This window comes from Notolabrus celidotus, chromosome 19, assembly GCF_009762535.1.
Source record: "Notolabrus celidotus isolate fNotCel1 chromosome 19, fNotCel1.pri, whole genome shotgun sequence".
Classification (NCBI taxonomy): Eukaryota; Metazoa; Chordata; class Actinopteri; order Labriformes; family Labridae; genus Notolabrus; species Notolabrus celidotus.
Genome location: NC_048290.1, coordinates 9809664 through 9835637, shown reverse-complemented (window position 1 = coordinate 9835637; position 25974 = coordinate 9809664). Strand labels below are relative to the sequence as shown.

At 40.0% G+C, this 25974-nt stretch overlaps 1 protein-coding gene across 1 annotated transcript in view; it reads left to right on the top strand.

The window, feature by feature from the left end:
* LOC117830879 (astrotactin-2-like) overlaps positions 1-25974 on the top strand; it is a 484162-nt gene that overhangs the window by 17849 nt on the left and 440339 nt on the right. Inside the window, exon 2 of the mRNA XM_034709203.1 lies at positions 23233-23317. The gene's annotated coding sequence lies outside the window, so the exon portion shown is untranslated. The remainder of the gene's footprint in view (positions 1-23232; positions 23318-25974) is intronic.

Genomic DNA, 25974 nt, shown 5'->3' with positions numbered 1-25974 from the left:
GTTTCATTATTAACAAAGACCCAACATCAAACAGCATAAGCTCCAGTCTCATCTAAAAGACCGGACTCAGTCTGATCTCATCTTAGTCAGCCATGGGTAGAGCACTTTGCAGGAGTGTGCCCCAGGAGTGTGTGGCCTGAACAAGCCTGTCAACTTATAGCATCTGAGTGAGCAGAAGCCAAAGTGAACCAGGCACAAATGCTTAACTGTAGAGCTGTACCAATGCCTAACACAGTTTCAAAGGTCCAGTTGAGTACATGTCTTGTCAGTCCAGGGATGTTTTGGCTCTGATCTGATGAGAGAAGGGGCAATATAAGACAGGTGGTCATGTTAAGGCTGATCCGTCTGTCTGTTCATTTGTTGGTTTATTAAGGCAAATGTGTCTAGACCCTTCCAGATTTAGGTCTGGTCATTTAAAACTGTGTGTATGTGGCAGGTTCAAGCACAGTTAATGCCTTTATTTAAACAAACAAGATGGCCACCCAGATGGATAGTCAACTACTGAGCCTAGTAGCTGGATGATCTGATAGGTTGCAGTGTCTGTGCATGTTTTTAGCAGTCCTTGTTAAGTAGTTATTTCAAGTATTTTATGGTTCAAGATGCTTTCTTTCTTCACTTTCAAGGACACCTTTCCAACTATTCCCCCATTTTCAGCCTTATCTGTGTGCCTCAACATATTTCAAGCCTGCACAAACATTCCCCATGAAGACAGGCCCAGCCCCGCCATATTCTCTCTCTAGAAATGTCCTGCCTTACTTTAGCTAGACTCATCATTATTCTTCCACACATATTATCTGACCTCCAGCACCCTTGTGACAAAAAACATACCAAAATGCAACTCATTGCAAGCGAGTTGCTTTTACTATTCACAGCATTCCACCTGAAGTTAAAAAAGGGGACTTTGTGCTGTTATCTCCAGAGTGGTTGTAAATGGTGCAGACCAGCAGGTGTTGATGTTACTATATAAACGCCTGGCAGGAAGATGGCAGGCATGCAAAGAATAAAATACAGCTCTCTTACTTCTCTGTCAGGTTTTTATCTAAGCCGAGAGTTGCAAAGACAAAGTTGACTGTCATTTTTAACAATTACTGTCAGTATGTGTCTGTTTTGACATGGCATTGTATACGTTCGTTGTATGAAACGCCAAATCATACCACTTTTGGTACACATTTGAGACATTTTATGACACCCAACAAGATTAAGTCCTAATTTACATTTGTATTACCTATTGAAATTCATCCTAAGTTAAACTCTAAGCCTTCAGAGTCCACCATAATTACCACCATCAAATTTGCAGTGCTCATCATCCTTATCCAGCTTTGATATTTGTTTACACGACATCCATTATGGTATCGCGCCATTAGGCAGTAAGGTGACCTGATATTTTGCAAGTAGTCAGAGGTGAAACCGGCAGCTGTCATCATATATCAAGGGAAAGGGTAAAGTTGTTACACCACAATGATCATAGAGAAGTGTATGCACTCATCAGGGGCCTCAGTGTTGTTTTAATGGCCACGGTGGATTTGCTATCCACTGAAACTGTGGAGTTAAAGTCCAAGTGGGAATGCGTTTTCACCAACAAATCCTGTTTACCATCTTGTAAAATGTAGCAGCTTTGCCCCATGCTTTACAACATGAAGATCAAGGTTCCCAAATAAACACACTATAACAGCATCACAGATGATTATGCCAAATCTAGACTTTGAGAAAACAGGCCTGATATCCCAGATTTGACATTTTATAAGTGCTGTCACATCATTGGCTTGATTTAGGATTTATTAAGTGTCCTACTAAGTGTGTTACAAAACTAACACACCATCTATGACTCAGCCTTTATGAGCACAATATGAGACTAACTTCAAGTATCTTTAAAAAAAAATCTTTACAGGAAGTTAACATTGACTTTGTATTTACCCAGGAATCAATGTGAGGCCTTGAATGAAAAACTTGTTTTGTTTTTGCCCACCAATTGTTCCCATCCTCTACACTAAGCTGTCTTTCATATTTGTAATTCTACGCTACCTTACTGTATTTCCGCTGCACACCAAAGCAATATGCTCAAGGACAGCATGTAGAAACAAAAATGGAGTTGCACTGATCATTTTATTGGTTTCATATATCTTTATTGTAAAGCATCTGAATAGGAGTCATACAGCAGTGGCCTTAATTCATTTCAGCAATAGAATTATGGGAATCATTGGTTTCCTAATTTTTCCAAATTCTTACATTCTGCCACAAAGTGTATGTTGACTTCTCTCTAGGTTGAGGGTGTCAGTATTGAAATCCAAGCATTTAAAGTCGGTACATGTTTCATTTTCCAGTACAAAAGAAAAGGTTTCTTAGCAGAAAAGAGGCCACAGGAGGAGATACTGTGCACTCTTCACATTTTTAGGTTTTTCAGATGCACCCAGTACAGTAGTTTTACCCTATAATGATAGAATATTCTTAATTTTTTATTATTTATTATTTTTGTATGCAATCTAGCATAATGGTCTTAATTTTTTTTTTTCAGCCTCAACACCAGCTTTTTGGTTTGCTAACAGGACATATTTTTGGGGAGCATGAAATTCCCAAATTTGGCAACAGGTGGTTTTCTGGGGGTTGCAGCTGTAATGTGCTGAGCAAGTAGCAGCCATGGCAGCCAGCACAGCAGAGGGGCTTGCAAATCAGCAAAAGTGCTCCCCAATAAGCCCTAATCTGTGATGTGCTCAGCAAGCTATCCACCCCATCGTCACATCATGGTTAAAACCACATGGTGTACATTTCTTTAGTAACTCAGCAAGCCAAGCCTGTATTTAACGTTGCACACCAGAAATAAAAGCATGCTGTTAGTCATCAATGGTACTGCTTCACCACCAGCAGCAATTTGTTAGAGAGAGAACCCTGGATGATGTTGGATATGTATAAGTTTTGAAACCTTATGTTCAATAACTTTTGAAATACTACACACCAGAATAAATCGGCATCTGCAAAGTAATAGTACACTAGAAGAAGAAGAAGAAGAAGAAGAAGAAGAAGAAGAAGAAGAAAAGAAGAAGAAGAAGAAGAAGAAGAAGAAGAAGAAGAAGAAGAAGAAGAAGAAGAAGAAGAAGAAGAAGAAGAAGAAGAAGAAGAAGAAGAAGAAGAAGAATTGAGCTTGATCTTTATCTTTTTCACTAATTGTCATAAAATGAGTGAGTTAATATTAGTAATCTAGGCCTACATGGTATTTGTTTAGTTTCTTGACAATAATTCAACCAGTATTAAAGCTAGGGTTGGTAGCCACAGAAAACTATGATTTGCCACCATATGATTGAGACTGATTCGAAACCAGTCCTCAGCACATCGTTTGTGTTTTGCACTACGTCAACTCATGTCTCACTCAGCGGTAGGAAAACACCAAAACATTATCATAGTGACAGTTAAAACAAACAAACATGAAATGTACACGCAGGATGCGGGCAGAACGGCAGGACAGGATTTGATTGGTTTCATAAATTGGATACTAATGGCAGGGATTGGTTGGTGTCTCCTTCTTCTCTGAGCCCTGTGGTTGACACACTTTTTTTTTTTTATGATGTTTGGGCATTTTCACCTTTTAATGGACAGGACAGCTGAAGAGAGACAGGAAATGTTGGGGGGGCAGAGAGTGGGGGAGGACCAGGGGAGTAGCTCCCTCGGCTGGTGGTGAAGCTTTCTGCAGAGTGTCTGCCCCCTGGTGGCTGGCTGCAGTATAGGTCAAAAAATCCATCCCCCCCCATTAATTTGAATGGGGGAGCAGTCAAACTTTAAAAAATAAATACACGTCGTACGAATGTTTCTCATATCCGTATGCTGTGGTGATGTGTAGTTAGTATTTGACTGTTTTGTGTTCAAGGCCTCTTTTTCCTGAAAAGTTTCTTTTTCGTTAGTTATCTGGGTTTCCTTTGATTCACAGACGTAGAGGGAAACTTCAAAGGACACACAGCGTCTTATGACGCTACGCTGTAGGCCGGAGCTCGTTACAGTGGCTTCACAGGCTCTGGCTGCACAATGGCTGCACCCAGGAACGGGATTTTTTGGCTTCAGAACCGTACAACGGGAAGAGGCGGAGCAACGCTGTCCATTTTTATTTATAGTCTATGGGGAGGACATGCAGTAAATGGTCAAGGCTGGAATCGACCCTGCGACCGCTGCAACAAGGGCGATGGCCTCTGTATATGGACAAAACAACCATTTTAACCCCTTTGTTTTGATGTAAAAGGAAACTATAACGGTTTTAACTCACCTTACGGTCTATGGTGTCAATAAGCAGAGGCAAAATATGCCGGAACTCTTTTTTCTCAGATTGATTTGACATGACGTGTGATCAATTTTCTTCTGGTGTTGCTCATATTAGTGAATGTTAATAACCGTTGTCAAGGATTTTTGACCAATCAGAATTAAGCATCTTACACAAATGGAAGATCAGAGAGTCAAGTAATAATTTAAAATAATGTAGTAATAGATATATAATTTATTCACCTATCAAAACATTTCATACAATAATTCACAAGTATAACTTGGACATAGACTACTCAAGTAAAGAACCACAGCCTCAGTAATTTATAAAATTACAACACTGCAGATTTTTATTCCCAGCAGAAAAAAAAAGCACCATAATTTGACATTATTTCTTGTTACAGCCATGTCGTACAGGTTATAACACACCGTATCATTGGTTTAAATGGAATTGCTTCCAGGATTAGAAGGATATAAGGAGTCTCTGCTCGTATGGATCTTCACGTGCCTTTATACATAACCAGACTCTACAATAAACTGAGAACAGGCTTGACGGTTTTTTGAATTATTCACCTGCAATGAAATTAGATTAACAATATGCTACCCAACCTGTAACGTGGTAGAATTTGCTCACTGTCATGTTGTATGTTCAAGAAACAAGAAATTATCACCACAAGGGATTAATTCAAAAGATGTGCGTCACTAACACTTCCCCCCCCCACATACTGCTGTATGTAACACCTAATTAACTCGCCTCCAATTTCTATTACCGCACAACTACTGTCCCAACATATCTCTTCTGAGAAAGATTAACTGCAAAGAGAGAGTGAGAAATAAGTTATAAATGTCCCGGAGCTTGTCTTCGTAGAATGCAAGTTGTCATCCGACGCATGACTTCTTTTTATCAAGGTAGCTTACTCCCTTCATTCTTTTGATGTGTGTCATACACGCAGTAATTGATTCCACTTACTTCTGTCATGCTTTTGCCTGCAATTTGCACTGCAATATGCCACCCTGAACTTTTTGAACCCATAGCATAATGGAAAAGCTGTAGGGCCTGCGAAGCGTGAATTATCACCTGGTCTTGCACATAATGCCGCTGGCACAAGAACACAGACACTCAGCTTGTCTTCGCCAGTGAAACAATTACATTTTTGATGAAGTTAGAAAGAGAAGTCACTGTTGCTTGACTATGTAAGCTCCAGTTGCTCAGCAAGTAACTAATAAAGTAATTTCCTCTCTATTCTTAGGTACGTCTAATTCTCTGTTTTCCATTACCAACATTTAAGGCTGAAATATAACTCTCATTTGCTTTGCCGTAGAGAAATATCTACTTAACTGTACATGCAAGTATTGGACTCAAATTTCAACACAGCCTTAGAAATTCCTTAGATTCCAGCTTTTAAATCTAAGAGAATATTAAATGTTCTCATGTTCAATGCTGTGACTAATGATTATATATTTTATTCTCCTTAAAAGAGTGGCATATGAGCGAAGATGGGAGCAATAGGGTGTGTTGTCTGTCTTTCAATTACATCCAGTGCTATTTATTATCCATTAGAGCTTCAGTGTTTTGTTTGTGCTGATACTGCCTTTCACTAATACGAAACTTCTTGACAGGGAAAAAGAAATGTTTGCTGCTGCCATGAAAAAGTCTTTGAAATACATGGCGCTTATATAAATAAATTTGCTTGTGTTTGTTCTGTCAGTCTTCTGATTACTTGGATTCAGTGATATTTCCAAGATGAAACAAGTCACAAATTTGGTTTGACAAGCAGGGAGGTGTTATGTATGAGAATAAATTGTGCTATATTATGTTTCCTCGTCCTCTTTGTATATGGGTGTTTGAAGAAAGGGGTGGAGGTAGTTCTGTACTACATGTCCATATGACAAAGTTAAACTTCTTTCATTTTGTTATATAGTTTGTTGTTTGGTCATACTATGGTACAGTATCATCAGGGCTTGGCATTAACTCTTGCAAACCCGTCAAATGTGGGTGGACATCAGCAGTGGTGTATTACACAGTCACTCCCAAAAAGCCAATTTGGCAGTGCTCATTGATACTGAGCACCCTCACGTCTTGGTTTTAGCATCTAAGCACATTATTACACAGCTCTGACATGCACAAGTATATAAAAGAATGCATGTACCATTTTAAAAAGGGATAAATTGGTAAAAAAAAAAGTCAGCACACTAAATGATCTTTTGGCAATTTTTAATCGGTGAAAAGCAGCAGACAAACCAGCAAAGGATGCGTTTCAGCCAGATGGCGAGTAGTTAGTAACTTTGGACATCCACTAGCCACAGTGTCTTGGTAGCAAAATAGTAGATGCCAAGCCCTGGGCATCATCCATCCTTTTTCTTTTGCGTATCCAAGGTAAGGTCAAGGTGGCAGCATGTGCCTCAAACATCCCTCTCCACTGCCATGTTTTCCAGTTCCTCCAAAGGGATCCTCAGGTGTCTGCAGGCCAGATTGGATATATAATCCTGCCAGTGCATTCTGGATCTTCAAAGGGGTGTCCTCCCAGTTGGAGGTGCCCAGAAAAGCTCTTGGGAGGCACCCAAGAGGAATCTTTATCATATGCCTGATCTATCTCAACTGGCTCCTGTGGAATTAAAGGGGTAGTGGCACCATCAGATGGCTTGCCTCAGATGTCTGAGCTCTGGAGCCAATTTTCTCAAGCTGCCTTCCATCCAAGAAACATGTCAGCCGCATGTATCCATGATCTCTTTCTTACGGTCATTACCCAAAGCTAAGGGCCATAGTTGAGGTTTGGAACATAGACCGACTGTTACATCGATAGCTTTGCGTTCAGGCTCAGCTCCCTCTTTACCACAACGGTCCAGCTGATGTCCGAGAATCACAATCCATTTCATCCTCACGCGGAACAAAACACTGAGATACTTGAACTCATTCACATGGGATAAAGACTCACTCCTCACTGGAGGGAGCAATCCACTGATTTCCAGCAGAGAACCATGGCCTTGGCCTTAGACCTGCTGAGCCTCATCCCATAACCTTTGTACTTGACTTCAAACTGTCCCAATGCCCACTGGAGGTCTGAGCCTGTACGGCGACATCTCTTGCTTGTTTCTTTCAGTTTTTTCCAGTATAACTAAAATTCTGTACTTTCTCAAATCAGATCACACAATATCTTTTATATGTCATTTGGGTTTGTGTTCATATAACTCAGTGAGCACTAACTGAGAATTTTATGTTGAAATTTAGCTGGAAACAGGGTGAAATAAGGTGTGGATGTCTAAAATTTAATTTTAAAAACCCTCAAAACATAATTTGATTTTGAATTGCAATAGATTTTTTTTTTTTAAGTAGAATGGAGGACAGAAATTATTTTTTTGATGGCATTTCTCTGAGGATACAGAAGTTGAAATCCCATCGATGCAATTTTATTTTTCATGCAAACATTTTCAGCACTGCATTTTGTGGGCTGTGTGATGCCACCAAAAAGGTCCACAGACATAAAGAGAGCATTTTAAATATTATTCACAGCAGGAGAAAAAGACTGCACATGCTCAGACACTTAAGCTGCACTTTACTCCGACTATGAAGACAGAGAGACCACTCAGTTAACAAATATGTGACGACATCATGAGCAATTCAGCTTTCAACAGCTGGCAGTGATGACTGCGGGACTGTGATGCAGGTGTCAAATGTTTGATTCAAGGGTGTGCAGACTCGTACTATAAATGGTGACTGCGATTCCCTGCCCACCTCCACAATTATTTTAGTTATTTTATTTCAGTTTTCATGCCTTGAAACGACCTTTCATAATAAGGCTGTGTATTAAAGAGAATCTGGCGATATGATACGTATCTCGATACAGGGGTGAGGATACAATATATTGCCATATATTGGGATATGAAAAGCAGGCGATATCTTGAAAACAATTTCCCCTCAAATATTCTATTTTTAGAAAAACGCTCATGGTGTAAAAAACACGTTACATGCACAAACCCGTACAATTTATGTTATGAGTTCAGTCAAAAAAGCTGGACCTCCTTTTTTTATTTCATAGTTCCCTCAATGTTGCATGTCAAAGCCACTCCAGCAAGCCCTGGCTTTAACTTCTGTGCACAACTTGGGCAAGGGGATATGTTTTCGGGACAGTATGGTCTATCAAACTCCATTGTTTTTATCATATTACATGAAACTCAGTTTGTTTTGAGATGATTTGTTGTGATAATCACTGGACTGAGACCAGCGTTTTATTAGCCTATGAGACGGCTTTACGTATGCTGTGCGTTTGGTGCGCTCCTGTATCCGGTCCATGTCGGGACCTCAAACATCTATACAGTACTCCAAAAAATTGGTACACTATCAGGTCATGAAATATTGAGTATTTCAGTGTATTGATATTTTCTTACACTCTTGTAATACTCTCTAAACATAGATGTTGAATTAATGTCTAGAAGCAGACATTGGAAAAAGTTTCACTTTTGAACCATTTTGAACGATAGATGTTTCTTGAACGTCATGTCCACAGAGAAAAAAAGCTCACTGGGAAGCCATGAATGGTCCCTTCCATATCCACACATTCACATAACTTTATATTTTTATATACCTCAGATATTTGTATTTGTCTGTCAACAAATTAATTTAACTTCACTCAACTCCTTTAACATGTTCCATTCTGGGGCGCTGGTGGCCTAGTGGTCTAAGCGTCCCACATACAGAGGCTACAGGGGTCGCTGGTTCGATTCCCGACCGGTCGACCATTGCCTGCATGTCTTCCCCCTCTCTCTACTCCCCACATTTCCTGCCTATCTTCAGCTGTCCTATAAAAAAAAGGCCAAAAATATAACTTAAAAAAACCCAACATATTCCTTTCTGAAAGCTTCAGTGTTAAATATGAATATAACATTTCTGATATTGCAATGTAATGCAATGATCTAAAATAAACAAAAGTTAGGAATTAAAATATACGTGACCCCTGAAAAACCTTCCTTCACAAAGATCCTGCTGTAATAAAAACTCATACATAAGCACTGCAGCGCACACACACACACAAACACACAGCCTAAACAATCTAATGCAAATGCTAACCCAGAAACAAGCACAGCCTGGAGGAGGGAAGAGACAAAAGATAAAACAAAGTGACTGCGTTCTTTTGCACTAATAGTATACACTGTAACACAAAATGTTTTTCAAAGTCAGCTTGGGGCTAAGAAGTCATTTGTTTAATGGTTTCTCCCCAGCAGGAAGCCAACAGACTATCTTTTAAAAAAGTGATACTGATAGAAAGGCCACACCTTCAGAACACTCAGCACATTGCACCATACAGCGTTACCCCAAACGGCCTCTGCAGAAGTGCATTTTGCTCAATTCCAGTGCTTACCTCTACAATAAGGCCATTAGAAGTGAATGACTTTCTAAAACAGTACATGGTGACTAGGTGAGAACAATGGAAAAGGGCAACGGAAGGGGGGAATGAAGAACAGGAGAGGAGGTAAAGATTGGCTGAAAGAAAAAGGGACGCCTAACTTCACAGTACATCTGCTTAAATCAAAGGTCCCCGTGTCTTTTCTCTCTTCTTTCCTTGCCTTTGTCTATGTACTGTTGTTAGTCTGTGTGCTCACACAACCTTTTCACTGTGACTTTCTCTCAGTGTGGTGCAGCAAAAGCTCCCATCAACGGACTCAACTGAGAGGAGTATCTGAGTGGATCTCTGCTACCACCTAGAGGTTACAGCCATGGTGGCGTCACATCAGATCTCATCTGTCAGACGGACCAGTCACTATGAAGTCATCATTTAGATTTAGACTGAAGGGGTTTGATTTTTTTAGCTCCACTCAGGAGATAAAACATATCAATGTTACTTTTTAGTATCAATACCCTCTGTGAAAACTCAACTTGAAAGCAGTACAACTTTTAACCTCTGACCTTAAAGATCTCTGCTTTCCAGGGCGTTTAGAAAACAAACTGTTATGTGTCAAAGATGTGAGTCATGCATTTTTCTTACCTTGTCCAGAAAAGCCCCATGGGTGAGACAGAAAGTGTGGAGGCTTCAGATGGAAAAAGGTTTCACTTTCAAAAGCTGCAATAGTCAGGAGAATTTCTAACACCACCTCTGCATTTGAGCCTCCACTACCCTCATTTCAGGAAAAAAAAAAAAAAAAGAAATCCACTACTCAATTACCCCCCTGGAAATTTGCATAACACTCCCGGAGAGGCAAGAATGTGATATAATAACTTGGCAGGGCTTATTTCTACCTGGTGAGACCTGCAGCTTCTTTGATTTCTGCCTTTAAAACCATCAGGCTTCTGCTGCTTTGGGAGAAGCTCATGGAGATGTGGGGGAGGGTGTGGTAAAAGCTTGTTTTTTCCAAGAGTACCTCAGAGGCTGCAGTTTGTCTGAAGGTAGGGCAAACTTCTGCATTCATTTTTTGTTGACTCTTATGATGCACGAAACATCTTCTGCAAAAACGTAACAGAGGGCCCAGAAAAATTGAGGAAAAAACGTGAAGTCCATTGCGTGTCTGTGCATGGACACCCTGAAGGAAGCAGCAAGAGGGCATAGACAGGACTTAGCTCAAGTCCTACCAGGATATCAGCTCCCTCTCCTTCTTCCATTATAACAAGCTGATGCCGCTTTGAGCAACCTGGACCTCCCATCACCTCCTCTGAAAGGTGCAAAATGAAGTGTTTTAGTCACTCAGCCATCAGTGTGTGCAGCACTTCCTCCCAAAAATTGTCCCAGCCTCAGCAAATTAGGATGCTGGCAAAGCAGGACACTGTGGATTCTAACAGTGCTATCACATTTCTCTAATGAGGACTAATCCATGCAAGATTTATGTGGTTGTTTTGGACATATACCCTTTTCTGTATACAGCTGTGTTCGGACAACCCCTGTAAAACAGATAAATATGTGCAGAGTAGACACACTTTAATTTCAGGGAATACAACACATGCAATGAAAGAATCATGAGGAGACAAGTAGAAACAGAAAAAGTAGGTCCAAGTTTGCAGGTGCATTTTTGAAAGATTAGAAAGGATTTGCTTATAGCTCAAGAAAGTTAGTAATCCTGTACCTTAAATCACAAGAATAGTCTTTAGGTTAAATCAAAAAGAAGGAACTACAACACAGAAATGTCCATGTTTTGAAAAGCATGTTCATTTATACACTCAAAACTTCATTAGGGCTCCTCCACCACAAATTACTGCATCAACACGGTATGGCATAGAGGCGGTCACTGTGGCACTACTCAAGTGTTATTGACACTCAGGTTGCTTTTATAATGGCCCTCAGCTCATCTGTATTTGTGGGTTGTGTGTTTCTCCTCCTCCTCTTGACAAATACCCCCCAGATTCTCCATGGGGTTCATGTTGGATGAGTTGGCTGGCCAACCAAGCTCAGTAATTTCATGGTCTGCAAACCAATTGGTAGTAGTTTTGGTGCTGTGGGCAGGTGCCAAGTCCAGCTGGAGAAAAATGATCACTGTCATAAAGCTTGTTAGCAGAAGGAAGCAGATATTTCCTTAGCCCATAATAAGATGCTACTGATTTTGTCTCTGGTTTAGAGGTGACTTGATATTAGGAACACAACAGTTGCAGCCCCTTTCCTGAACCAACACCAGCTTCATTCCACCTTTTGTTGATCTCTCAAGTTCTTGAATCGACTTTTCTTGACAATCCTCTCAAGTCTGCAGTCATCCCTGTTGCTTGTGCACCTTCTCCTACCCCTTCTAGTTAACTTTCCATCTGCAAACATCCGGCCTTTTCATCAATCATGTTCTGTGGCTTACCTTCCTTGTGGAGGGTGTCGATGGTCGTCTTTAGCACAAATGTCAAGTGAGCAGTCTTCCCCATGGTTGTGGTTGCATGTTCTGAACTAGAACAAGAGTTACATGGTATTTGTAATGTTTGATAGTAATTAATTCAAACTCAAAATAGAAAATTAGGATGTTTTGAGACTTTTTATTTTCATATTTTTTACACCATGGGTTATAATTATCAATTGAATAACCGAATAACAATGATATGCCTGAAAGTTTCTGTGTAATGAGTCTAGGATATAGGAAATGTTCACTTTCTGAAATAACTGATGGAAAGTTCTGAACTTTTTCTCAAATTTCTCATTGTTTGAGATGCGCCGATGTCATTGACACACAAGTCCACGTTTCTCTATCCATTCTTTCACAAGTCCAGACACTTTCAGACACCTTTTTCATCTTTTACAGAGGAACTTTCAAAGCGCATAACATAAATACAATTTCTCCATTAGCTATGCATGAATTCCTAGTGACCCTTGCTACATTCATTTTCAATCCGTATTTTGTTTTTCTTGGCAGCGTCTGGACTATTCCAGCCACAGCAGAGACTACTCTGACAAGGATCTTGCAACATCCTGCTTGACATTCAAATAGCAGCCAGATACGGTGTATGAGAGCTGAATGCACACAGTTTTCATTAGATAACATGTTCACAGCTACCTTCGTAACTGTTAAACAAGGTCAAACAATTTCTTATCCTGTAGCTTCGACTCATTTGAGAGGAAAGTGTACACTGTAAACACTATTGCAATCTCTCCCAGGGATACAGCAAGGCTTATGTTTAATTGAAGATGTCAACAAAAATCATGCTAGATAAACCTTTAAAATAATTACAAAGCGCTTCAGAGCCGTTAAGCTCTTTAGATTCACAGACAGGGAATAAGGGCTGACCACTGGAATGAGGGATTTAGAGACCCTCAATCCACAAAACTGGAACCAAATGCTAACATAAGAACAAAGCTTTGCACCAAGCGTTAAGTCTGCCCTTTGAAATATGTTTATCGGGTTGTACTTTTAAATCCCATAGATTATTCTGACTGTACTGAAGGAATGGTCACACACATGGTAAAATCTTCTACACACCCACGCTGTAGTTGTTTTCCCGGCAGCTGTGAGACGTAGCTCCCATGGCTCAAATGATGTCACCGAATAGTGTATAATCTTTGGAACAGCTGTGGCAGGAGATAAACCTTAATCAGGTGAAGGGAGCTCGGTGATATAATAACCCGAAGCTACAGAGTCGTCAAAGATGCACTGATAGACACAAAAGAGCACCGCTTGATAATCTTAGTTCAGGAGCTTACTTAACCTCCATCACTATCATGGCCCACTCACAACTGGATAGACATGATTGGAGGACTTAATGAGAAATCCATTCAAGTTGCTAAGTGTGCAAAGATAGAGGGTACAGATATACAGACAGGGGTGGAAAATGCAGACAGGATGGGTACGTTTTAATGACACAGTTTTGATTCCCAACATGGGGTTCTTTATAATCATACGCATCATGTTTGTGCCTGTGTTTGAGGTGTGCCTCCTTGACAAGGTGTAAAATTAGTGAGGTGGCAGGAGATGAATAAGCTGACATGTGTAGCTGCAACCAAATGTAGCATGATTAACTAAGGTGATAGTTGGAATTACATGAACCACTGTCGCGCCCTGAAATTTGGGAACCACACACAAACAGCTCTTGCCCTCACTCGTCTTTACTAAGTCATGTCAAAGCAAATGTTAAATATTTAGTAACAAACATGGACAGTTTCTGGACCACAAGTACGATTAGAAGTGTATATTTTAGCAGAAATATTTCTAAACACATGAATTATGACTTTTAACCTATTCATTTCAAATGTATGAGCAAGGTAACTATCTGAGGGCAAAACGAAGATATTACTCTTACATTACAAGTACACAAATGTAACCTTGACTAGCTTAAGCTGCTATGATGATGCTAAATTGTTCAACACAACAGCACAGCTAAGGGAACTTCCAGAGCTAGCTTGCGAATCCTCTGAATTAGCCAAAACTCTTTGACCAGTAAACAAGTACAAAATATACATACATCATATATTGTCACAATTACTGAAGAAAGGTATTACTAACATGTGTCCTTAAGTTCACAGTAGTTTGCGCACTGTACTTACCAGGCCTGTCGATCATTTTTTAAATCTTGATTATTCACGTAATTTTCAGGTTAACACATGATTAATCACCAATGAATCAAACATATTTTAGTTCTTCTACATGTACCTTTAAAGTAATATTTTTCAAGTTAAGAATACTCTTATAAACATGGGAGTGGACAAACTATGTGTATTATTATCGCATCAATCCCAACCAGTACTGTCCAGTAAATTCTACAGAATGCTACTGCATGCTCAAAAAGTAAACTAAAAGAACACCATGGTAAACTGAAGCCCAACAAGCTACCACAGATGGGCATATTGACCAGAATGTAACATTATTAAAGGTGACATATCATGCAAAATCGACTTTTTAATGGTTCTCTACCTAAAATGTGTTTCCCTATCATGTCTACAAACCCCCCGAAAATGAAAAAAATCCATTCTGCCCCTGTTCTGATTTCTCCACCTTTCTGTAAATGTGTGCTGAAACGAGCCGTTTCAGTTTTCAGTGTTTTTCATACGTCGTAACGACATCCGGTCTGTAACGGAAGTCAGAGCTCGGAGCTTGTTCAGCCCATAGACTGTATAAAATACAACTCAACCCCTCCTCCGTTTTTCATTACCTGCACAAATGTGTGTTAACAAGGAGCTTAGGAGGGAGGCATGCTAGTTGTAGGCTGTCTTAATAAACACAAAGGTCGGCTTTACTCCCCACGTCTGCAGATTTGAAGATCTAGTGGATGAAAAATTGCTAGTGCTAGTTAGCATAGCCACATAGCTACATGTTTGTAGCTGTGTACCAAGACACACGTCGACATACTGACTAATAAAACAACAAGAAACACTAAATCTGTGACCAATCGTTCAGAAAGGTCCTGCTGCAGGCGCCTCTCCGTCAGGATCAGATTCTGGATCAAATTCAGGGGGTTGAAGTAACGCGGGTCTGTGAGCAGCCGTGTATATTCAGCCAACATGTAAGCATTAGATCAACGTGCTGGAGAGCCGAGGCCACATCCACTTCCTGAGGGGGCATGGTCAGAGAGTTCATTCACATTTCAAGGCACAAACACAGAAAACAGCCTGTTCTGAGCAGGGCTGAAAAAGAGTGGTTTACAGGCATGCCAAAATCTGATTTCAAAGGGTTTTTTGAGCATTAAACTTTAAAGACATGTTTTGGGGACCTCTTAGACCAAGATATTTTGATGAAAAAGAGCATAATATGTCACCTTCAAGTAATACTAACACAATACTGTGTCCGGTTTTATACTTACTAAACATGCCGTCTTGTTTAAGCAGCTGATAGCAAAATAATGGACCCCATGCATCACAACAACAGACACATTTCACAAGTGATTTGGTCGGCTTAATTCTCCTACACTGAAATAAAATGTCCTGAATCCTTCACATTTAAAGCAAATAAGCTCACAATGTAGTTGCATCTAGCCTCACATTGGGGAAACAAAGACCACACTGGACGGTTTGGAACAGAGACACCTAAAGGTTCTCTGCATCAGCTGTGTTTGGCTAGCAGAAGGTGTTTGAGACTCAACTCTGGTGGTAACTCAAATCACATTGACATCCCATGTTATAAACTATCAAGCTAAACTTGCCTTTCAGAAGATCTATTTCTTTATCTATCTGTTATAACTGCTCCAATCAAGTTACTGCTCACTCTCTCCTCTATTTTGCTCAACCACTAATCCACTTTGCACTGCCCTATATAAGTTACAGTGGGAAGAAGAGGAGAGATGTCTGAGCATTCAGGTCCTGGAGGTAAAACACAATACTCAGTCTCCCCTGATTGTTAGACTCTGACTTAACATCCCTGAAATGCTGATGGATGTCGGTGAATCTGTTTCTCTTCATCACGATAAGGTGACAATGTTTCATTAACCCAAATAGTTGCTTTTCACATAATCCATGGTTTGGGACTTGGGGGAGCATCAAGGGTGACCAATCCAATTTCTGGGGTGGCCTATGCCACCTCTAGCCACCCCTCGGGACGTCTTATTTCGCCTTGGGCAATGTTTCAAGCCTGCCCCGGGCACGATTGTGTACTGCACATTACAAATTCAATGAGCCCTCATTGTTAAAGCATTGAACTGTAGTGCTAATAAAGGTCAGACAATCCTCAGGGTAGCTTAATGTCAAGTGCAACTCAGCGGAGATGGAAAATTAGAGCGTTATATGTTTTATTTATTGCAAATGAATGTATATCGCAGCCTACAATTCAACCCGTGAAATCAAATGATTTCTGACAGCTGCCTTAATGATTCATATCATTGTAATCCAACGAGATGATAAAGAATCAAGAGCTGTCAGAGGGCCTGGTGGCTTTGTATATTCAGTGAGACTCACCTACTCTGAAGTATAAACCACTTGTGTATTTGTTAGGAGAGAAAGTATGCTTGAACAAGCCAGAGGGAAAGAAAAGTGAGATATTGTATTTGTGTGTGTGTGTGCCTACTCATACGCTATTGGGGTCACTAAAAGTTGACTGTTTTTATGGAACTTGAACTCAGCGCATAAATGTCAATGTGTGGGCAAGTGTATCTGCTTTGACTGAGCAAATAAGTAGTTTGATTGACCATCTAGAGAGTATCTTGATCAAATGAGTGCCTGGCAGGATTGGATTTTTAGGCTTTCTGTAGCCTGGATGAAATGTCATAAGAGACAGGAATTAAAACTGGTGTCATGAGGTCACTTCTTGACCTTCTTCCAACTCTTAATCCATATTACTTCCACCATGCCCATTCTTGTAGTGCTTTCTCATCCATGATGTGGTCTTCGGATGGTCCAATTTTTATCTTTTTTTTCTTATGTCAGTGTGTTTTTGCTCTTATTGTGATGTAACTCTACAAAGACAATGGGTTTTACTTAGTGAAAAGAAGTCATTTTGATCCCTCTACTTGGATGGCAATTAATGTTAGATCTCTGTTACGCCCCACCATAAGGCAGACCTGTGGGGCTAACAACAATCCACAAAATGACCCTAATGAAATCACAGAAGACACCTAAAACAATCTGAACCACATAATGTACTATTCAATGACATAAAGAATTAAATAAGTAAACAAAGACCAACAAATAAATAAAGAACTGAAGCACAAGAATCCCCAAAGCAGCAGTTCCCAACTCCAAATGCCTCTCAGAATGAAATAGAGAAACATATCCCCGTAACAATCTCATACCTTTTTTTAATGTACAAGTGCTCCAAAACTGCTACAAAATATGTGACTTAATAAAAAATATTATATACCATTAAGCCAACTTTTATTTTGCCTAATTACATTGCTGCCAAGCGGCAACCTCTGGTCTAAAAATATGAGTCCAATGCGGAAGTGTTAAAAGCTGCAGTTCATCAAAGATCCGCTTGAGGCTGGCTCTGGAAGTACTGGAAGGCACATACACATGAATGGGAAAAAGACGATCTTTGCACCAGAAATAAACATGTTTACAGCCTGGTACAAAAGACGAGTGTAGTCTGGAAGATATTGAGATTACGAGTCTTCCAATGAGAGGCACTGCCTGCTGGAACACTAGCTGTTGGCTAGGAGGCTCAAACTCCGCCTCTTTACGTCACACTGGCTCCACAGCAGCAATATGGCTGCCGCCAACAATGTGCCTCAAACAGCGCTTCAGAAACAGATGGGTGACGTCATGGATACTACGTCCATATATTATACAGTCTATAGTTGCTGCGTATAATGAAGTTAGTTAGCAAGCTAGTGCTAAAATGCACTTCGTCTCTCCAAGTTGTTGACTTTTCCTAGTAAAACACAAATTTTCCAGATTATTCCAACACCCCATGGATCCAGGATTATAGTCCAACCTAGCCAATTACTTGACTTCAACATCCACCAGGACTCCCAAGCTCTCTTTAGCTCTGACTGTAACCTCCTGCCGACAGTAATTCGTACTTTTCAGACTGTTCAGATTTGGTGCTGTTATGTTCTGCATTGTTTCCTACTTGTTCTTGTCCTTAACTGTCATATCCCGCTGCACTTGTCTGCAATGACTTTTCATCTATCCAACCTATCTTTGTCACAAATCGTATCTGCATGTGTGTATCAAGGCATATTGAAATAAAAGGGATGGGACCCAAATGCAGAATGCCAAAGGAACTCTCCAAAAAAGCAAAAGGGGAACAGTATGGTTTTTGGAGAAAATAACAGAAGATGAAAAACGAACATTTCAGGGACAACAGGGGGAGAAATACAAGTGGAACACATCCATACAAGATCCAAGGGTTAAAGACACTGGACCTCTCTCAAACTGTTCCTTCCCCTCTTCCACTCTTCTACAGAGTGCACTTCGTCTGAGTTCACTCTCACAGCTGAATGAAGCAGCCTTCTTCAAGGTGGAAGGATCAGAGACAGCTACAAGCTTTGGGACAGACTCTCCTCACTGCCGGGAAACAGGAACTTTATGTAACCGAAGTTACACGTCACAAATAATACATAGTTTACATAAAATTGTTAAGCAAACGGACAAAAATCACTCCAGTATGAGAATTACTCCCCATCTTCTTTGGTGGCATTTCTTTTTGTAGACATATTATCCTAAATAGATAGTAGACTTCAAAAGAGACATTCTTTTCATTTGAAGCTTTAATTCTGTCAGTCTGGGACACCTATAGAATGGCTTTGTATGAGCTCAAAAAACTCCTTATTTATCTTTTACTGGCATCTGTGAAAAAACCTCATTTCAGCACTATTCATCCTCTGCCTGAAATGCTTTGCTTTGGCTGCTTTTCCAGTGATGTAAAGTTAGACACAGCTTGTGGGTGTTACTTTTCACACAGCTTTGCAGTCATGAAACGACCTGAAAATTATGCCTCCACAGAAAACGTCTGAGGCTAGCCGTTGGCGCCCACGTTAGCTCCTCATTATACATTAGCTATCGTTACTTTATCGTGGTGTTAGAATGTTACTTACAACTTGTGGTTCTGAGCCTTTTTGGAAGGTCTTTATAGATAGGACAGCCTTAGATTTCAGTAACTTTTGGGGCGCAAATCCAGCTCAAGCTGGCGTCTTTTTCATCAGTAAAGTGGTGGGCACAAACAGCTGCGTTGTGGCTGTTGTTCCGAAAACAAAAATCTCATCACTGTTTCCTGTCCCCTTCATCTTTTTGAAGAGAAAATAGCCAACTTCCTTTCACAACCTGATGAACACTTGGGAGAAACTTTCTGAGACATACTCAGAGTTGTGGAAAAAGCCAAGCGGTGAAATGGACTTTCCAGAGGAGGGACAATTTTAAAGAGCTTCAACGTGGGCATGTCCTCAAAAGACATGCCAGGCAGAGTTTCTCTTCAGTTGGGTGGGCTTGTCCTTAAGCATTGTCAAAATAGGACAGAAGAGCCTCACGTCAGGTTCAGGCTAAGCCTTGTGAAGTTATCGGAATGAGATACTTAGAGAAGCCGCAGAATAAATTTGTGGATCACATGTTTAAAACTTTGCTGAAGTTTAGTTTCGACATCCAACACTATAATATGTATCATAGGCCTTTCTGGAGTCCCTGAGCTTGTAGGTTCCTTTGAGTCACAGCTGTAGGTGGCCTGCTGCTGTGGACGGGCCAGACTCCAGTGGCTACAACCACTGCTATCCATCTCACCACAATCATCCCTCTCTCTCTTCATCTCCTCTATCCCTCTTTCCAACCCCAACTCTGTCAAGGCAGATGGCTGTCTAACATGAGTCTGGTTCTGCTCAAGGTTTCTGCCTGTTAAAAAGAAGTTTTTTCTTGCCACTGTAACTTGCTAAATGCTGCAAAATGCTTGGATCATGGTGGATTAAAATGAGATAAGACTGAGTCTATCCTGTTTTGATTCTGGGTCTTTGTTAATAATTTAACATGAGTGGTCTAGACCTGCTCTGTTTGTAGAAGTGTCTTGAGATAACATTTTTTGTTATTTGGCGCTGTATAAATAAAGATTGATTGTTTAATTGATGTATCTACTAAAATAAGGATCATTATAATCTGAATATATTGTTTATTTTAAGAATTTTACTTCTGTATGACTGTATTATTTTTGTCTTGATAAAAGCAGTCTATGCAGGTGCGGGTTACGACATGGAACTTTAATGAATGTCTTTTGTGACAAACGATGAACACCTTGTCTGTGAGCCAGCATCGGAGCACACTTGCCATTTGAGGGTCTAACAACCCAACTCCACTCCATACTGAGAGGTTTTGGATGGCACTAAATGTGGAGGACAAATGCACAAGTGGAGGAGGAGTGTGTAGGGGGCCTAAACTGGAACAGAAACAAAAAAAATGAAATACCTGTAGGAGAGAAATATAAGGCACAGGTGAGAACAACAGAGGTGGGACACACTATCACATAAGCAAGAAGACACAAAGTAAGGCAAAATACAAGAGAGGGAAGGGTAAATGATAACAAACGGGTAAAGATCACTCAAGGACAATTAAAAGAGGATAAAGTTGCTTGTAATTTGGAGTTTTCAAGCTTCGAAAACAAGTTCTATCCAATCTTCATATGTAATATTGCCACTGTAATCTACCTTATCATGAACTGCTTCAACTTATTTAAAGTTAAGTCCCACAGCTGGTCGAATCTAAAGACTCCTTTGCATTAATATGCAAACTGTATCAGACACATAAAGTCTAAAGGCCTACTTATTATTCTATACCAGTCTCATTAAAAAAAAAAAGAAGCCAAGCCAGACTGAATAACAAAAGCAGCTAATCCATCCATACTCACATCTCAAAACTGTACAGACAGTATTTTGTCTACATTTCTCTTGTAACTGCAAAGTTTTAGTTCATTTAAGATATATGATGTTAGATCTCCTTTCAGAGACGCGGTCCTCTAACCTGAAGTTGAACACTGATTGAGATGAACGAGCGGTTAGGAGTTCTTCTCTCAGCCTGACACTAAAAAAATAGAAAAAAACAGACATGGGTGTTGATGAAAAGATCCGCTGATTGAACCTGTCATGTCTTTGTCACAAGAGAATCTCTTTCCATTTGGCCACTTTGACAAACTGTATACAGTTTTCCCTTGATGTTTGGTTGAAAAAGGAGACAGTGCTGTTTGGTCATGGTGACCTTCAGAAGCATGGCGCTCCTAATAGCATACTTAAGAATGGAGAGTCTTGTGTGTGGAGTGTAACTGTTATGTACCTCTTACATAGCTGTGGAAAATTGTAGATTCTACGCAATGACAAAGGAAATGACTCAAAGATCATGAAGATATATTTGCAGACAACACGTGCCTTCATCTTCATCTTTTAGATCACTTTTATTTTCTCTTGTCAGCATTAAAATTTTAATGCAAATTTAAGCACAGGCATGGATCTTTTGTAATATCAAAACTTACATAAATGTGTGCCTGAATGATGACCTATATCTTCCCCTTTCTCTAAATCTTTCAGTAGGAGGAATATTGTGTGCACAGCATCTGAAGCTTCTAATTTCAGTCATGCACTGTGAGTAATTATACTCAAGCAGCGTGATTGATTGAGTAACTCTGCAGATCAGTTTCAGCATGCAGCATTTAGACTGCCTTTTAAGTCTAACTGAATGTATCTTTGCACATATTCAGCAGGGGTGCATTTCAGATATGTGAGGCTGACCAGAGGACATGATAATCATGCTTTCATTTCTTGTTTAAAGCTACAGTGAGGTGCTGTAGAGGTGAAACATATCCTTTTGCTGAATCTGCCTGTACATGTGCAATGTTTTCTGACCAACAGTGTATTAGGACTCAGTACTCCAGTCTGACTCCAGTTCAGGACTCATAACTGGACTTGGATTCCAGCCCTGTTGACCCAGAAGTGGACTTAAGTGTTTTCTGCATATGGACGAGGACTCAGACTTACAAATCAGTGATGAGCAGCATTGGTAACAACATGTTACAAAGTAATCTGTTCGAGTATTCGGATTATTTTATTGCTGTAGTGAGTAATGTAACTTATTACCCGTCTCTCTTATGACCGGCTGTGTAAGATGTTTGATTCTGATTGGACAAAACATCTTGACAACCCCTTGAAAACGGTTGTTAACTTTCTCTAACATGGGCAACACCAGAGGCAAACTGACCACACGTATGCATCGAAACAATGCAGCTAAAATGTTAGATTCAGTTAGCATGCTAAATTGGACCATTGACAATTTTTGTTTTGGATACTGTCCAGCAATATTAGCAACTGCAGTGGAGCAGGTGACTGAAACCTTAGGTTACCGGTCGCTACAAAGGAACTTGAACCATGAGCGGTGGTGATGTTAAAAGTTGTGACAAGACCTAATTGACATATATCAAGATGAGTGTTCTTTTTGAGCGTCTTCATCCTGCCTTCTCTTCCTGCTTTCCTTCAAACTGCTTTGCAAACCCACCTCCACCCCAGCTCCTCCTGATACGCTGTATCACATTTTACTAGTGTCGTAAGTATTGCCACTGATGCCTGCTCTGTTCTGTACCCCTGTGGGACTGTGCTGCTGTTGCTCTCCCTGCCTTGGCTTTTCATGTATGCACATGAAAGAGAGGGGTGGTGTGCTCTCCCCACCTCAGGCTTTAGCATTCCACATAGAGACATGGAAAAGCAGGGGAGCTCCCAGAACAGAACCATACTACCAAATATAACTTATTGCATGGAAATAATTTATTCTTTTGATGAGAGCGATCCTGACTTAAATATTTTTCAGGATTAGTTATATTCACAATATTTCAAAGTCAGCTTGCTGCTTCATACTGCACATAAAGCGCTTTGTATTGTTACTTTAATAACCTTGTACCCTCTAATGATGTAGCCATGTTTGGTTTTAATTCTGAATGTGCTTCATTTTCAAATGTGTTGAATGCTTTAAGAAATGATCCTTGTGTAATGGGTTACCCTGTGTTTCTAATATGTGTCTTATGATTTCTATGGCTTATATTTGCACACACAAAGAGACAAAGACACATTTCTGCCTTTTGCCTGCAAAAAGTAGAAAATCAAGTTATCTATCTCTTTCATATTTTAATGTTGATAAGTGGAATGTTTTTTCCACACATCCAAAAGGTCTCTCAGAGTCAGTCCAGGTCCAAACCGTGGTCTTCTTTCTAAATCCTCAGGCAATGGGGGCTTGTCTTGAACTCAATATGGACTCTTCTTTGATGAATTGACCAAGAGAGACCCAAGACTCCACTTCGACTCAAGGTTTGGTGACTCATCTACAACCCCACTTACCAAATATTCCCATTTGCTTACTTTACAAGCCATGCACACCATTTACTCAGAGTCTTTGCTGCCAGAAATGTGAAGAAAATGAATGTTGTAGTTCCCTTCGTCTTGACGAAGACTGCAGTAATAACAGGGGGTAAAGTACATTTATAGACATAATTGAGTCTGATTACTGTATTTGCTTTTGTAGTCATAGAGGCATTAGTCATTTCTTTGGTTGGTTTTGTAATCAGTTAATAACTCTTACAGTAGTTGAATTTGTTAGCTTGCAGTTGCTATACTTTCTCTCTTAGGTCTCTTGTGGACATTTTTCTGTTAGCTTTGAAGTAAAAAATATCCTAGAGTTGAAGGATCCTGAATTCTCTCTTACATAGATTATCCATGTATGGGTTTATACCCAATAGACCAGAAAATACCATTGAATGTTTTCAGATATGTTCTATCTGCCAATACCCATGCACAAAAGGCATTTGAAACATGTCAAACATGATATCTGCTTCATGCTCACAGAAATATGGAGCATTTGTCAGCATCCATTGTGAACCACACTAATCAAGAAATGTCAAGCTTTCTATCAATCACGCCTACTCTTTTCACATGATCCCAGCCACCTATTCTCTATCATTTACACAGATAGACTGTACAGTGAAGATACTGCACATGCCTTCAAGACATCAGTGCTTTAGCAGGCAATGAAAGGTATTAGATGATAAGGGAAAAAAAGACTCATGTTGCTAAATAATGCAGGAAAAGCCAAGATTTCCTTCATAAATATAGCTTTTTTTATTGTACTGCCTTCAAGAAAAAGCACACGACTGCAGGAAACTGCTTGTATAAGCTCAATATTTATCAAGATTGTATCAGCATTCAGCGAACCTCCATCTGTCTTTGATGAAAATACAGTAGGAAACATAAAGTATGATTTACTGTAAGATTGCAAGTAAGTTAAGCCTACGGCAGCCAGAATAGCCTTTAATCCCCATCCAGAGAGAAAAATATTTTTGTTTTTCTCAGGAGAAATCAGCTCTTGCACACGTGTCCCTGCACACAAACAAATTTGGAGTCTAGCAGTGAGGTTGTGTATCGCTCAGCCAGCCGGAAAAACAATTTAATAAGAAATTGCATGATGGATGATCATTTGGATTGATGAAAAATAAACTAAAATATACGCAGAAACACTTCCAAAGTAGTAGAAGTAAGAGATTTGTCTGTGTTTTCATTGGGTTTAAGTCGAGAAAGAGAGGTCCTCTTTTTTTCACTAACGAGGGAGTTGTTTTTTTCTGTAATTCTCAAAGTAATGAACATATGTTCGCTCATGTATGACTGTTGAGTCCTTCAGTTTGCTGAAGAAGTAAAACAATGCACTCAAAATTCATTGCAGTATTAAAATGTTGGTTTTCCCCAAAAAGAAAAAAAGGAAATACAATTATTTGTATCTCAAAGTCATTTTAATAGAAAATAACCAGAGTAATTAGGTTATTTTCATACTTTCTTCTCCTTCCATGTACACAGCGTCACGTCTTCAAAATGAGACTGTTTCTGCAGATTTGCTGAAATCAATGCTTCTATTTAGCACCCAAGAATGACCAGAATGAGTCTCTAAGAGGTGAGACAGTGGCGTCTCCTCCAGGGCTCTGCCAACATGCTTAGATGATATTAAGCCCAGCCTTTGCCAAAGGATCAAACAGTGACCCACCAGTTCATCAAATACTCTGGGGTTGGACATTCATAAAACATGCTTTTCCCAGCTAGCTCTTGGCATAAGCTCAGATGTGATAAATCACATACTGTATATTTTATAACCTAACTGGTCCAGGGGTGGTGTGGTGGGTTGTATTAAGACAGTTGCCTGAGATACTGAAGGCAGATCTGATGCATTTTTAATTATGGATTTAATCCTGTATTAAAGACCAGAACCACCCCGTCCTTATAATATGGAAGCACATCAAATGCAAACCTAAGGCTTAAAAAATGTAGGCCCATTTTTTCCGATCAAAGATACGCTCACATGTGGTACTTTGACTTCTATACGCTTGAATCCTGCATCATTTTTTCATTGATTCTAAAGTTCTCCAGCTCCACCATACTTACAACCCCCTTATCTTTAAAATAATGCTCCCATGTAAGCTACCACAGACTCACAACTTCCACAAATGACCAGTTTTCCCTTTTACTGCCTCCTTGTTATCGCCTGTAAACTGCCCCCTTGTTACAGCCTCCATGTATTTCCAATTATTTTATATGGGAAAGAGGGCAAAGGGACAAATGGAGTGGAGACAAGAAAGAGAGAGAGAGAGAGTGTAGCAAGCCAAGACACTTTGTAATGCCATGGGCAGGTTATAAGGAAGATAAATAGCGTGACACCTTAATGGAGCCATACAGTTATCCTTTATGAATAAAGTGAGATTGCTTCATAAAAGGTAGCGTCCATGATTAATGACAGGGCCGCACCGCGTGCATCGATCCTGGACATAAAAGGACTCTCCAGTATTTACAGCTGTTAATGTTGAAACAAATGGCATTATAAAAGTTGGACGTACAGTGGGTCCAATAAAATGCTTTAGACTTGGGAATTACAGAGACTCTGGTGGCCATTGCTATTACTGTGTTCCTTAGATGAGTAGGCTATGATG